Below are 14,804 nucleotides of genomic sequence, written 5' to 3' on the forward strand. Positions count from 1 at the left end.
TTCTTTAAATGTTTGATAGAATTCACTTGGGAAGCCATTGGGTCCTAGGCTTTTCTTTGTTGGGAAGTTTTGCTTACTGGATCAATCTCTTTACCCATATTGATTGGTTCAGACTTTCTATTTCTTTTTGGTTTAGTCTTGGAAGACTATGTTTCTAGGGGTTTTTCTGTTTCACTAGATTATCCAGTGTGATAGAACATAATCTGTTCATAATATCTCATGATCCTCTCTCTCTCTCGTATCAGTTAAAAGTCTTACCTTTCATTTAGAATCTTATTTACCTGAGTCTTTTTAAAATACTTACTTAGAGTTAGCCTAAGTAAAATTTTGATAATATTTGCAAAAAACCCCTCAATTTTGCTGAACTTTTCTATTGTTTATCTAGTCTCTATTTCATTTATTACTGCTTGAATATTTATTATTTACTTATTTTTGCTCACTCAGGCTTAGTTTATAAACTTTTTTCTTTTTTTCTTTTCTTTTTTTATTATTATTATACTTTAAGTTCTAGGGTACATGTGCACAACGTGCAGGTTTGTTACATATGTATACTTGTGCCATGTTGGTGTGCTGCACACATCAACTCGTCAGCACCCATCAACTCGTCATTTGCATCAGGTATAACTCCCAATGCAATTTCTCCCCCCTCCCCCCTCCCCATGATAGGCCCTGGTGTATGATGTTCCCCTTTCTGAATCCAAGTGATCTCATTGTTCAGTTCCCACCTATGAGTGAGAACATGCGGTGTTTGGTTTGCTGTTCTTGCGATAGTTTGCTGAGAATGATGGTTTCCAGCTGCATTCATGTCCCAACAAAGGACACAAACTCATCCTTTTTTATGGCTGCATAGTATTCCATGGTGTAAACTTTTTTCTTATTCTTTGAGGAGTGAAGTTAGGCTTACCTAAGACTTTTCTTTTTTCTTAACACAGGCATTTATTGCTATAAACTTTCTTCTTAGAACTGCTTTTCCTGTGTCTCATAAGTTCTACTGTTTTATTATCACTTTTATTGGTCTCAAGGTACTTTTATTTCTGTTTTAATTTATTTTGACCCATTGGTTGTTCTGAAGTGTAGTATTTTATTTCCACAAATTTGCGAATTTTGTAATTTTTCTCCAGTTATTGATTTTTAGTTTCATACCATTGTAGTGAGAAAAGATAATTGGTGTAGTTTCAATCTTTCGTAGCCCAACATATCGTTGGAGAATGTTCCAAGTTGCTTGACTGTATATTCTGCTGCTGTTGGATAGAATGTTTTATACATGTCTGTTAAGTCCATCTTGTCTATGTTATTTAAATCTGTTGTTTCCTTATCAATTTTCTGTTTGAATGATCTATCTGTTGTTGAAAGTGGGGTATTGAAGTCACTTACTATTATTGCATTGCTATCGATCTCTCCTTTCAATTCTGTTAGTATTTGCTTTAAATATTTTGGTTCTCCAATGTTGGGTGTATGTAATACGAAACAATGTTATAGCTTCCTGATAACCCATTTATCATTTTATGATGAATTTATTTGTCTCCTTCTACAGATTTAGACTTAAAGACTATTTTTTTCTAATATAACTATGTTTACCCTGCTCTCTTTTGATTACTATTTGCATGAAATATCTTTTTCTATCCTTTTACATTCAGTCTATTAATCCTAAAGTAAATTTTTGTTTTTTTATTTTTTTATTTTTATTTTTCTAGGCAGCATATTGCTGGTTCTTGTTTTCAAAAAATCCATTCAGCCACTGTATTTATTTTGCTTGGAGAATTTATTTACATTTAAAGCACATATGGTCCTGAACTCACAATCGTAGATCCATAATTTATTTATTTTATGATACCAAAGCTAGACACATTCAGTGGAAATTATACTTCAAGTACCCATGCAAGCATTCTGTTTTTCACTTTCAGTAAATAATTAAATAAATTACATGAGATAACCAACATTTATTATAAAATAGATAAAACAGGCTTTGTGCTTGAAGATTTTTCCCAACTGTAGGCTAAGTGTTCTGAACATGTTTAAGGTAGGCTATGCTAAGCTATTATGTTTAGTAGGTTAGATGTATCACATGCTACTTGACATTATTTTCAACTTGTGATACATTTGTTGGGATGAAACTTCATCATAAGTCAAGCAGCATCTAATTATTTATGGGTAAGAACTTACTATTGTCATTTATTATTTTATTCTGATTGTTTTGTAATTACTTTGTTCTGTTTTCTCGTGGTATATTCCTTTGTGATTCAATGATTTTCAGAAGTGATATGCTTTTCTTTATTTCTCTTGATCTATTGTATATCTGTAAATCTACTAGAGGCTTTTTATTTTAACTGTATGGCTTACATAAAATGTTTTATAGTTGTTAACAGGCTATTTTTGGCTAAGAACTGAATTTAATCACATGTAAAAACTCTAAGCTCTTACTACTCTATCCCCACGTTTTATGTTATTGATTTCAGCTTACATTGTTTCATACTGTATACATTGTTTTATATTGTACATATAATCGATAATTAAATATTATTGTAATTATAGATTTTAGAAATACTTTTGTTCTTTTAACTTTTATAAAAGAGTTTAAAGCGATTTATGCACCAGTATTACAATAGTAGAGTATTCTGAATTTGAATATATGTTTACTTTTACTAATTAGCTTTATACTTTCTTGTTTACATACTAGTAATAGCATTGTTTTATTTCAATGTGAAAAACTCCCTTTAACACTTTTGAAAAGCAGGTATACTATTTATGCACTCGTTCAGTTTTTGTTTGCCTGGGCAAGTTTTTATCTCACCTTCATTTCTGAAAGGCAATTTTAATGAGTGTTGGTTGACAATTTTTTTTCTTTTAGTACTTTGAAAATTCTGTCTCAATCTCTCCTGCTGAAAAACTCAATGATAGTCTTATGCATGTTCGCTTGTATGTGATGAGTTGTTTTTCTCTTGCTGCTTTCAAAAATTCCTTCTGTATCTTTAACTTTTGAAAATTTGATTATGATGTGTCTTGATACAATTCAAGGGAGAGGTTACATGTTTGGGAACCTTAGAGCTTTGTTAATCTGGATATTCCTATCATTCCAAGATTTGGGAAGGTTTCAGACACAATTTCTTTTCATGAACTTTCTTCTCATTTCTTGCTCTTTTCTCCTCCCGGAACTGTTATAATCTCTATTTTGGTTCATTTGATGGTGTACCATAAATCCCATACTTTCACTTGTCATTCTTTTTTCCTTTCTCCTCCTCTGGATAATTGCAATGACCTGTCTTTGAGTTCACAGATTCTTTTATTTTTTTATTTTTATTTTTGTAGGCAACATATTGCTAGATCTTGTTTTTAAAAAATCCATTCAGCCACAGTCTTTATTTTGTTTGGAGAATTTAATTTATTTACATTTAAAGTAAAGTTCTTTTATTCTTTTTTGAGTTTCCTATTGAAACTTTCTGCATCTTTTCATTTCATTTATTGTATTAATGAGCTCCAGATTTTCCGTTTGTTCTTTTTATGATTTTTATCTCTGTTAAACTTATTGTTTTGTTCATGTATTGTTTTCCTGAAAACATTGAATTGTTTATTTATATTCTCTTGTAGCTTGCTGAGCTTCCTTAAAACAATGATTTTAAATTATTTTTCAGGACATTTGTAGATTTCTGTTTCTTTGGGATTGGTTACTGAAAAATTATGTGTTTTCTTTGATGGTGCCCTGTTTCGTTAATTTTTTTGTGTTCCTTGAATTCTGACCTTTCTATCTTTACATTTGAAGAAGTAGTCACCACCTCCAGTCTTTATTGACTGGCTTCAGGAGACAAATTACTTCACCCGTCAGCCGCACTAAGGTTTCTGGGCCCTTTCAGGCCTTTTCACACTAATCCTCTTGGTTCCCTCCTGGGGAGAACTCAGGACTCTATGTCTTCTCTTGATCCTGAAAAGTCAAATCGGTGCGGAGAGCTTTTTATTTATTTTCCCCAGGATTATTCTCTGAAATGCTCAAGGTTATGCATCTTCTCCAATCCAGCAGAAGTGGTGGGTGGGGCTAGGAGGGATATGAGAAATGCTGGAAGTGCAGTGAGCTGTCTGGATGTGTTCTCAGAGAGATCCATCCTGTGAGCTTTGTGGGCAGGCTTTCTGGTGGAGTTTACAGATGGTTAGCAGAAACTACAGCCCTTTGCTGAAATCTCTGTCTCCGTTGCTATGAGCCCCCCTCCCCTTTTCCCTGCTCTTATCTGTCCACAGACTATTCTTCCCTCTGATCCCCTCAGTGATCTGGATGAGGAGAGAAAGAAGTAGGGTTCTTGGGCAGTGTTCTGCTCACTATTCTCTCACTGTCTTCTGGGAGAGGAATCACGGGCCAAAGGGGTCTCTCTTAACGCTGACCTGTGCAACCTCAAGGGAGGGGTGATTCAGGTAAAGTGAAACTCTACTTCTTAGCCTACTTAAGGTGCCATATTCTGGGATTATATACTCCAGCTGTGTGCTGCAACCTCTCCTGAGTTCCCACAGAGGTACTTTTATCCATGGGTGATTGTTGAAATCAATTTGTGTGTGTTGGTGGGAAGAAGGGGTGATGAGGGCTGAAAACTCCTATTCTAACACCTTGCTAACATCACTTCTAGCCCTTATCTTACTAATTCTATTTCAACAAAATTTCTTTTAAACAGAAAATGTTTTACTAGTACTTTAAAGTAATTTAGAAATTCTTGGATTATAAAATCAATGACATTAAGGAACCAGAATACTAAAGCGTTACATTTTCCTTGATCCAATTTCTCACCCAGAAATTGGAAACATATCTCCAATGGACTGTATATAAACTTGGCACCAAATTTCCAATTTGAAAACAGAGAAATGATAATGTATTAGAATGAGGCTGTATTAAAGCAAAATAATTTGAGTCACTGAATTTGCTGAACATGTGCCATGTGCAAGATGTTGCTCAAGGCTGAGGAAAGCAGGACATTATTTGAAGATGAAAGTTTAGTAAGACCTGATTTCTAGGAATTTATCATATTGTTGAGAACAAACAAAAATAGATCACAAATTATGCAGAATTATATTCAAACATACGCATAATCAACTTAATGTAAGGGAAACTAGATAATCAGGCCCAGAATTAACAGAATAGCAAACCACAGGTAAAGCAAATAATAGGTTACAGATTGTGAAAAAGCAAGAGAGAAAAAGTCAAAGTTTATTTTTCTTTTCAAATTAAGATAGGAAATATAGGTCAAATAAATTGATGAATATTAATATATTCTCAAACTGCCAGATTAAACTAATCCCTAACTGCCTTTTAATAAATATTTCTCTAAATAGTCTCTGGATGATGTTTGTATTTCAAATTCCTTAAGCAACCACTCCAACAAATACTATGGCATAGTCTTTGTCTGGCATGTAAGATTCAGGTAATTGTGCCTTTTCCAAAATAATTAAAAGTTCTGTTACTTACAGAGGAATTTATAGTCTTTTATTCCTCTAATCATTCAGGAAGTATGAATTAAGTATATTCTATTGGCAAGGTACAGCCATAGGAACTGATCATTTCAATGGCAAAAACAAAACAAAACAGAAAAAAAAAATTGTTACCAGACTTAAATAAAATTATAATTCTCTCCTTTCCATACATTGATATTCTCTTTCTTTCTTTCTGTACCCTCCACTTTCCTCCTGTCTCTAACTCATCTTTTTCTTGACTCAAGGTAGATTTAGAGACTTTGTTGGCTAACTAGAATTATGGCATGAGAGGAAATTATCTTTTGCAATATAAAGAAAAGCAGAAGCGAAAATTTTTTATTAAAATATGTTTATTCCATCAAATGTCACCCAAAAACTAACACACTACTAGAATCTCTGCCAAGTGTAACAAATAGTAGAGAAAACAAATATGGGCCTGCTTTTATTGAGCTTAAAATCTAGCAAGAACAACATATATTAAATAACTAGTAGCAGATAGAATTATTTTAGGAAAATTATGACAGATGTTATGGAAACATCATAGACTTTACTTAAGGAATAAGAGAAATTGTCTGAAATACAAGAAAGAATGATAAAATTAAAAAGCAAATGTTTAGTAATGGAAGAAAACACTTTCTTTTATTAATATAATACTAGCATAATCATAAAGATAGTTTATAAGAATAACAAATGATAAGACTAAAATATGGTTCAATTGTGGCATGTAAGTTGAGAAAGGGACAATGACACCTTGAAGTGTGCTGAGTTCTATTGTCCACATGTGTATTTAGAATATATTGCCTGACTTTAGATGCTTAGAAGCATAAAGTTAATCACCGAAAGAACAGAAAAATATATAAATTCCAAGCAAAAAGAGAATAATATATAAACAAAAACAGAACAAGAACTGATGAGTAAATAATAAAGTGGGAATGACAAATACAATTTTCTCCTAGAATTAGGTTATAAAGGTGAACAGAAAATAAAGCAGTGAAATACTCCATGATCAGATTTGTAGATGGGACTATGGATTCAAGAATTATTTTTTAAGACAAATTTTAGCAGGAGATGCTAAAATTTGTTTATATGCTAACAGTTCAGCAGCTGTGAGGGCAAAAATAGTGATGCTGGGAAGAGTATATGAATGGGCTTGAATTCCTTGAAAAGGTGAGAGGGAACTGGCTGTACAGTTCAGGTGGAGGGGGCGGTCTCTGCTAATATTGTCCTACATCGTAACAGGAAAGAAGGAGGAGACAGCAGGTGTGAGTGTAGTATATTTGTACTTGATAGTGGAAATATAAGAGATTTGTATCTGATAGCTTCATCTTTCTTACTGAATTTTTAGACAAAATCACCAGCTGAAAGGAAGGATAAACAGGTGGCTGGTGGTTCTGGGTTGCATGCCTGTTTGGTACCTAGCTCAGAGCATAAGGAAAATTAAAGGAAAAAAAAAAAGACAACCTAGAAAACTCACTGTATTTTGTTTCTCAGGTCCCAAGGCCTCAAATCAACCTCTTTTCTTCTTTTTAAATTTCAGGGTCCTTTCATCATTATTTATTTCCAGGTTCTTTTAGCATATTTTGAGGAGAGGAGCAGAAAATGTGAGTCTTCACCATCTTTTCCCAGAAGCGGAAGTTGTGTGATGTCTTGTATTATTTTATACCTTTTCAGATTAATGGAAACTGCTATGTGAAAATCATAATCAATTAATTGGAGGGGGGTACTTACACTTTATAAATTCTAGAGCAAAAATTAGAATTAAACTTTTGGACTGACATCCTTTTTGTAGTTTATAAGAATCAACTTTATGCTACAGAACAAATCCTTGTGAATCTAGAAAATTCTCAGGCTCCTGAGACACACAGCACACAAATACGTGGGTGCACAAACACAGAAAATCTAGTTTCTCCATGCAATAGGGAGTCTGTAGAATCTGTCAGGTGAGTAGTGTGGAATCAATGGGAAAAATAATAAAAAGAAGGGGAAAGTAGCTAAAGTAGAAGAATGTGGAGGAAAAAGGGAGAAAGTCTAAATCTGCTACTGCAATTTTGTCTTTTTAAATTTTTTCTGGTTATTTCTCCCAAAAAATGCCTAAATCTAATAATGGCTTTCTCCATTCCACAGGTTGAAGAACTTACTAGCTTTTTCGTTTTGTGAATTAGAATGCTTCCTAAATGTGTCTCTATTTCATCACCAAATAAAAGGTGTGAGTGCATTTATAATCGTTTAAATAATGCTGTGTCTACATGCCTACTAGGATAATAGTTGAAGAGTAATTAAATTTAGGATAAAATGTCCTAGTGGTAGCTTGAATAAAAACTTTCTGATTGTTTAAGGAAATTACAGATATATGACATCCTACATTAAGCTACATTAAACAAGTATTTTAATTTCCTGATACCTCTGTTCTCTTCATGGAATAGTTTCTTCCCCTCAATTAATATTATTTATTTCTTTTTCTATTTCACACCCTCTTTCACTTCTACCTCCTATTTTCTGACAATGCAGTCTTATGAACTTATCTGAGAGAAATGTCACTAACAGATTATAAAAGTATATATAAAAGTATATATTTTTCTCACCTTTCAGACTCCTTAGCACTGTTTGCTATAATTTTCACATGGATCACCTGAAGACCATTTATTTCTTAATTCTCCTTTTGAATATAGTCTATTTATTGGAAGCACATCATCATACATTTTTCTCCAAGTGAAAAAACTATAAGAAATTTTCCTGCAGCTGAGTACACTAAGAAACACTTGCCAAGCTCTCAAAACTGTTGGATAGACTAGATGAATCACACTCAAATAGTTCATGCAAAGAACTGGTATTACCATAAAAATCCATATTACATTTTATTATTTTTCTTTAGTTTATGAAAGGCTGGTTTATACAAGAGCCAATAATTTAAATGCAATTAAATTTTTAATGAAATTTTAGCTGATTCATATTTTTCTTTAATGTCAGATAATTTGCCTTCAGATCTTCACTTGCCATCTTGGTTCCTGAAAATTTTCTTTTCTTCATGTCTTCCAGTTTTTAGTAATAATTGAAAAGCATTACATTTTTTAAAAAATTGCTTATGCAAAGTGCTTCTAAAAGGCTTTCCAATTACACCCACATACAGAAAGACACCCACTCACTAGTCTGTTTAGTTTCTATTATTCCCTTTGAAAAGCTAAGGTAGACATCCAAGCTTAAGGAATTCAATTTAATTTATTTCTGAATCTAGTAATATTTTGAGGGAAAAAATATTTCATGATGTCTCCCAGAATGGCGTGTCTTCATTCGCAGTATTTTTCAAAAATTTCATTGATAATTAATGTCAAATTATTTCTCAAGTTTTCAAAAGAATCTTCTGTATAAATACTACCTCAATGCTGATGACATGGAGTCAGATAGAAGTTCCAATTGGGATTTAAAATCAGTAAAGCAAATATTATCTATTTGAAACATAAAATTATAAGATTTACCTAAAGGCAGACATCAAATGATGTAAGTTTATTTTGCAAGATATAAATTCTCATTTTTCAAAATATGATATTTATATCAAATTTATTCTGTTGGCAGCCACACACACAATTATCTCATAGGTCTTTTTTACATATGCTACTAATCAATTCCTCTCTCATTTGCATTATGTGTGGGTTTCTACAAATATATGTATGGGACTTTGAAATTTTAAATTTATTTTACTGAACTAAGCTTTCAGCCTGAAAGAAGTTTGCAGGGGCTAAAAATGTTGATGCTTCAAATAGTTGTAATGCCTTTGCTTTGGGACATCAGGCAATTTATTTAATATGCCATTTATTTATTGAAATTATTTTTAAAATAATGGTAACTAAGCAAGCACCCACATTTCTATAAAAAAGGACCATTAGCTCTTGAATGAGGTAAGAAACACAATATAAAATAATCTAAGGTATGCATGTGTGTTCATTTTTATTTCTCATGAAACACTCATCTCAAACTGAAGAATTCAGGTTGGTTTTCTCCAATTGGTTTGTTGTCTCACAATTCATTTGCCTCTCTCTCTTCACTTCTCACCTACTTAAATGCTTGTTATTTTAAAAAATCCTAAGTTAATCTCACCTATCTTCATTTATTAGGCATGTCAAGGTTTTCCCAACACCTTACAAATTCCAACACAAATTATTTTCATCGGGCTTTTCTCAGCTCTATAGAGTCAATTAATTTTTATAAGTCTATTCTATCTCCCCAACTAAATCGTAAGTTTTTACAAATTTAGGACCTTGTGTGTTCTTCTATACACAATATTGAAAATCTATTCAATGATTCATTGATTGATTAATCAGATTGCCTAAGAGAATAGGTATCCTTATTTAGTTCTATACAATTTTATTTATTTACAAGTGATAGAGTGCCTATAATATAAATATTAAAATAATAGGCAATATAATTTGCTACTAAATAACTTTTAATAAGATACAATTCATGGTCTTGATTCTAAAAACACACTTTCTTGAAAAAGAAGTGATTGTGTCATACTTTTTAATATGACATAGAATGATTCATCTAACAGGTAATATGTTGGCCTTGAGGCTCAGTGCACAAGGATGGACTCAGATAGAGACCTAGGAGAAATAAATTCTAATCCCTGTCCCTTTAGATACCATAATTTGGGAATTTGGAAAATTTGTAAAGAGTCTTTAACCTTTTAGGGTCTTTATTTCCTGATCTATAATATGAAAATGGATTAGAAAAATCTCTAAATTTACTTTTAGTATAAAATTCCATGTTATCTGTATTCACTGGTGTAATAAAATTGTTTGAGCTCCTTTTCCTACAAAGCCTCTATGTTGAAACTTGCATGTGCAACCTTGAGATTGCTTTAAAAAAAAATCACTATACTTCATGTACATTCCCTTATTTAGCCAAACACTTAACATGTATGAATTAGTAAAATCATGATTCATAATTTTCTTTCTATTAACGAAAGGTATAGATTTAAAAAATAGTATGTTAAAGGTGAAACTGCCACACGAAGTTGGAAGATGACTAATTTATTTGTGATATTTCACTTTTTAATTGGAGATATTATATATCAGTATCCCCACAAGCTGCGTGATCCAATACCTATCACTTTCTTCCTTTTCTTCTACTGTCTTATTCATAAAAATGCCTTAAACACTGAATGTTAAGGGCACAAATGCAGACATACATATGTAATAGGCAAGTGATAAAAGCATTTAACATTTTAATGATAAATTATCAAAATTTGTAACTAGAAAATCCACATGAAAGCTAACTGTATATATTATAGATGAAACAGATTTACCTCATGAGTTTTAACCATCCTTTCTTGCCTTTATTTATGAGGTGTCTGTTAGCCTAATAAAAATGTCAGTATATGCAGGTGGTGCTGACATCTACTGGCAGAGATGGTCAGCAACAATATGTGACCCCGACAAGTAGATGTACAGAGGCAGGTGTGGAGCACCTAAAGTAAAAAAGTGTTTAAGACATATTTATATTTTCATCAATTCTAACATGGTGTAGAGAAGTGTCATGTTAAGTAAACTTCATTTCCAAATATTGACTCTGAGAATGGAATGCCCGTGGGCAAGTCATTTGACCACACTGGGTCTAGATGCATTCTCTGTTTGTTCCTGCTCTAATATTTGATTTGACTTTCACAGGTTGTTACCTTTACATAATCTTCATTGTGATGTCCTACTTAAGGAAAGGAAGTCAGACTGGTGGGAGCAGGGGAAAGCAAAAAGAAGACGCAGATAAGCTACAAGTCTGCCTTACTTCATGGCCCAGGACACAGCCCTCCAGCGCAAATAACTCACAATATTTCTGCGTCCGGTTATCACCAGATCCTTGCCTGATACAAAAACACTGCAAGTTAGCTCACTACAACCTTGGAGTTCTCAGTATTGCACAAAGCCCTCTACAGCATGCGGCATAAATACTATCCTGTAAAATCTCCAGCAAGTCTTTGTTTCCTCATAGTCAGCTCCTCTTCTGCTGATCCTGCCCGTTGCTCCCTTGCAATGTATTTTCATACTTTCTCAATAAACCTTTCTTTATCTACAACTGTCTTGGTAAGTTGTTTTACCCTCATGCCATGAGCTCAAATAGGAATAGCTCCCCTGTGATATTCATCATGATTTTATCATAATTCAGAAACTTACTGTAGAATTATTTTTTAAGTTTTTACAATAGACCAAGAACTGAATGTATTCAAGTTAAACATATATTAGTATCAAGCTTTCACCTACTGATAAAAACATAAGGGACTCTAAGGTTTCTTTTTTTAAAAAAAGAAAATAAAGTTTAGCTCATTAAATACTTCTAAGCATCAAAACAAGAGACAAGGTATTCATTTAGGAAAAGTATTAAATGTAGTATCAAAAGGTCTGGGTTTTCTATTTTGGGAAAAGCCTGTTTAACATCCCTAAAATACCTAAAATGAGCTCCATACCTAAAAATGGAGATAATATACTCACCTCACAGTAGTATTTTAAGGATTCAATGAGAAATGCAGTTAATGATTATTATTAAACTCTAAAGATCTTTACAAATGTAAAATAATATTATGCTTTAGTTACATTATATATCTTTCTTTTACATCTATTATATAGCAATAATAGCTGAGGGCCTACAGATAATTTCATCTTAGTTGAAATTTTATTAAAAAATTTTTAGTACAAAATCTAAAATTAGTAGTCTACTCAATTTAAAAGACCCAGATGTTTTGGAAGGCTCACATGAGTCTAATTTCATATCTCAAGACTGACTTAATAGTGTAGATGCCACTAAGAACATAGATTCTTAAATAATTCATATTTCTGAGAGTAGTTGTTATATAATAAATAAACATCTTACAAATTTTTCCTTATTTTGTTACTTAGTTTTTATTTTATCTATGCATCATGTCACTATCATAAATAACACACTGAGCTAGATGCTCAGATTGCAGGGAGAAAATGTAAAATAGAAAAAAATATAGCATGGTCACTAGCCTTCACAGATTTTTAACTTTTTGTGAGAACGATAGACATTCCAAATGAAACAAATGAGGTAAAAGAATTTTAAGGAAAATGCTAAGTACAGTAACAATGTAGAATTAACCAATTCAAAATCTCAAATCAAAAAATTTTATCATGTGACCTTATTTAAACTTGGGCCCCAGGAGCAAGATTTAGGACAGGACAAGCCTTCTGAGGCCAGGGGTTTCAGCACAGGGTGAATAGAGGCTACCAGCCAGGACTTGGCCAGGACTAGGAAGAGGCAGAACAGAAAATGTTAGATACAGAAATTTGAATAGTTAGGAGAGGAGCTGTAGGTTACCAGGAGGGAGGGTAATGATAGAAGACATAGAGTTCAAGTACAACACAGGCAGGTCTGGTGAGCAAGTGTTTCAGAAAAAGTATGAGGCTATGGAGCAAAGCTGCAAATAAGCAACAGATGATCTGAATAAAAATTTAAAAAAAAAAATCAAAGTTTATTGGGTGAAAAATAGAAAGTTTGAATACATTAATTAACTAATTATCTATTCAACATTTGTGGAAAATCTCATATACCTAAACTTGATAAAAAGAAAGGAATGAACATGAAACAGATCTTTCCATTGAATAATTTATTCTATGAATGCGTACTGAAAAGCTCTAATTTAAACTAGGGTATGTGGTGGCCATAGCTGGAATAAATAGTAGACGTGATATTCACTCTTATGGAGTTTACATCAAATATTTGAATGGAAATAATTGTGAATGAAAACATGTGAACTGCCATAAAAAGGAGAAAGAAGTCTTAGGAAAAATCAAATGGAGAAGTATGTCAGGTATTTGGGAAACTACTGATGCATTTAGGACTGTGGTAGATATAAAAGTATAACCTCAATTTATGTTTATTGAATGGTTAAGTAAATTAACTGCAAATAAATGACTGAAGCAATGTACAAGTAGGGTGAGGCTGGAAAGGACTAGAAGGGGAGGGGCTTATCTACAGATATTTGAGTAAAATAATCATAGATACAATAATCCAGAATCTAAAATTTTCTGAAACATTTTTGATTTTAAATAGCCTGACCTGTAGTCTCTCCACATATACTTCTGCTTGCCAGGCATGTACAGATATTTGCTTTTAAAATGCGATTATTTTTAAGCATGCAAAAGAAATGAGGATTAGTGCCAAGGCAACTGGCTTCAGAGCCAGAACTCTGTTATTTCCTTTCAGCCCAAGACTCACTTGCTCTTAGAAAAGGATGAGAGCCCGTCATTAAAGACAGGTAGAAACACCTGGGGTCCTGAGAGTCAGAGGCAGGGGGACATATGCAGTGAGGACACAGTTCTTGATTCACTGCTAGTTTGTCAGCTACCTACATCCTCCTGTTTTTCTTTCTTTTTTTTTTTTTTCATATTATCACACATTAAAAACTTTCTTATTTTAAATCACCAGTAGGCTGTTTGGGAGTTTAAACATGGAACTACTGCAAAAATGATATTTCGAATCTTTCTTCACCATCCAATGCATAAAATAATGACAGAACAGTGAACTTAGTACCATCAGTAATATCTATCAAGAAGGGCTCAAGGCTCTACCCAGAATTCTTCACAATTTCTTGCATCATTTGTTCATAGCTTAATTAGATTAGCAAGAAAATTATTGTCAATTACACAGTTTCTGACAAAAGTAATCACAATCACATAAACAGATGCTATCTTGAGATAAGCTCTTTTCTGCAATAAATGATTTTTATTCTTCTAAAACTCAGTCTTAAAATATTTTCAAAATTAAAAACCCACACACTGAGATGCATCACAGTAATGCATCAAATATCATTTGCTGTGTCTTCTCATATTCAATTTAATTTTAATGTGTCTACAATAGAAATTATTCTGTAAATCTGGAATCATACGACAGAAATTAATGATTTTGCCCAAGCTCTGAAATACAGCAGAGGGGAGGAGAATCCTTAAAAAAAAAAAAAAAAAAAAATCTGATTAAGGCTGGGCATTGTGACTCATGCCTATAATCTCAGCACTTTGAGAGGCTGAGGGAGGAGGACTGGTTCAGCCCAGGAGTTTAAGACCAGTCTGGGCAACATAGTGAGATGTCATTTCTACAGAAAAATAGCAATCTGGGCATGGTGGTGTGTGCTTGTCATCCTAACAACATGATTACATAACATAAAAATATGGTATTAAAATAGAAGTCCACTTTGGTTTACCTTAATGTCTCAAAATCTTTGAAATTTTCAGCAATTAGAAATGTATTAGAAATACACCACGAAAACTAGCTATGCCAGACTTGAAATAAAATAATTATATTTAACTGTTTCATGTGTTTATGGCTTTTAATTCATCTTAGACCAAGTTAGCAATTAG

At 32.7% G+C, this 14,804-nt stretch overlaps 1 long non-coding RNA gene across 1 annotated transcript; it reads left to right on the forward strand.

Annotated features, from left to right (window-relative positions):
• The first annotated feature begins 808 nt into the window (after positions 1-808).
• Positions 809-14,393, forward strand: LOC116275336. Its single transcript, XR_004184367.1, has 2 exons — positions 809-7,649; positions 11,106-14,393. It is a non-coding gene; the product is annotated as an uncharacterized LOC116275336 (long non-coding RNA).
• Positions 14,394-14,804: the final 411 nt, after the last annotated feature.

This window comes from Papio anubis, chromosome 6, assembly GCF_008728515.1.
Source record: "Papio anubis isolate 15944 chromosome 6, Panubis1.0, whole genome shotgun sequence".
NCBI lineage: Eukaryota > Metazoa > Chordata > Mammalia > Primates > Cercopithecidae > Papio > Papio anubis.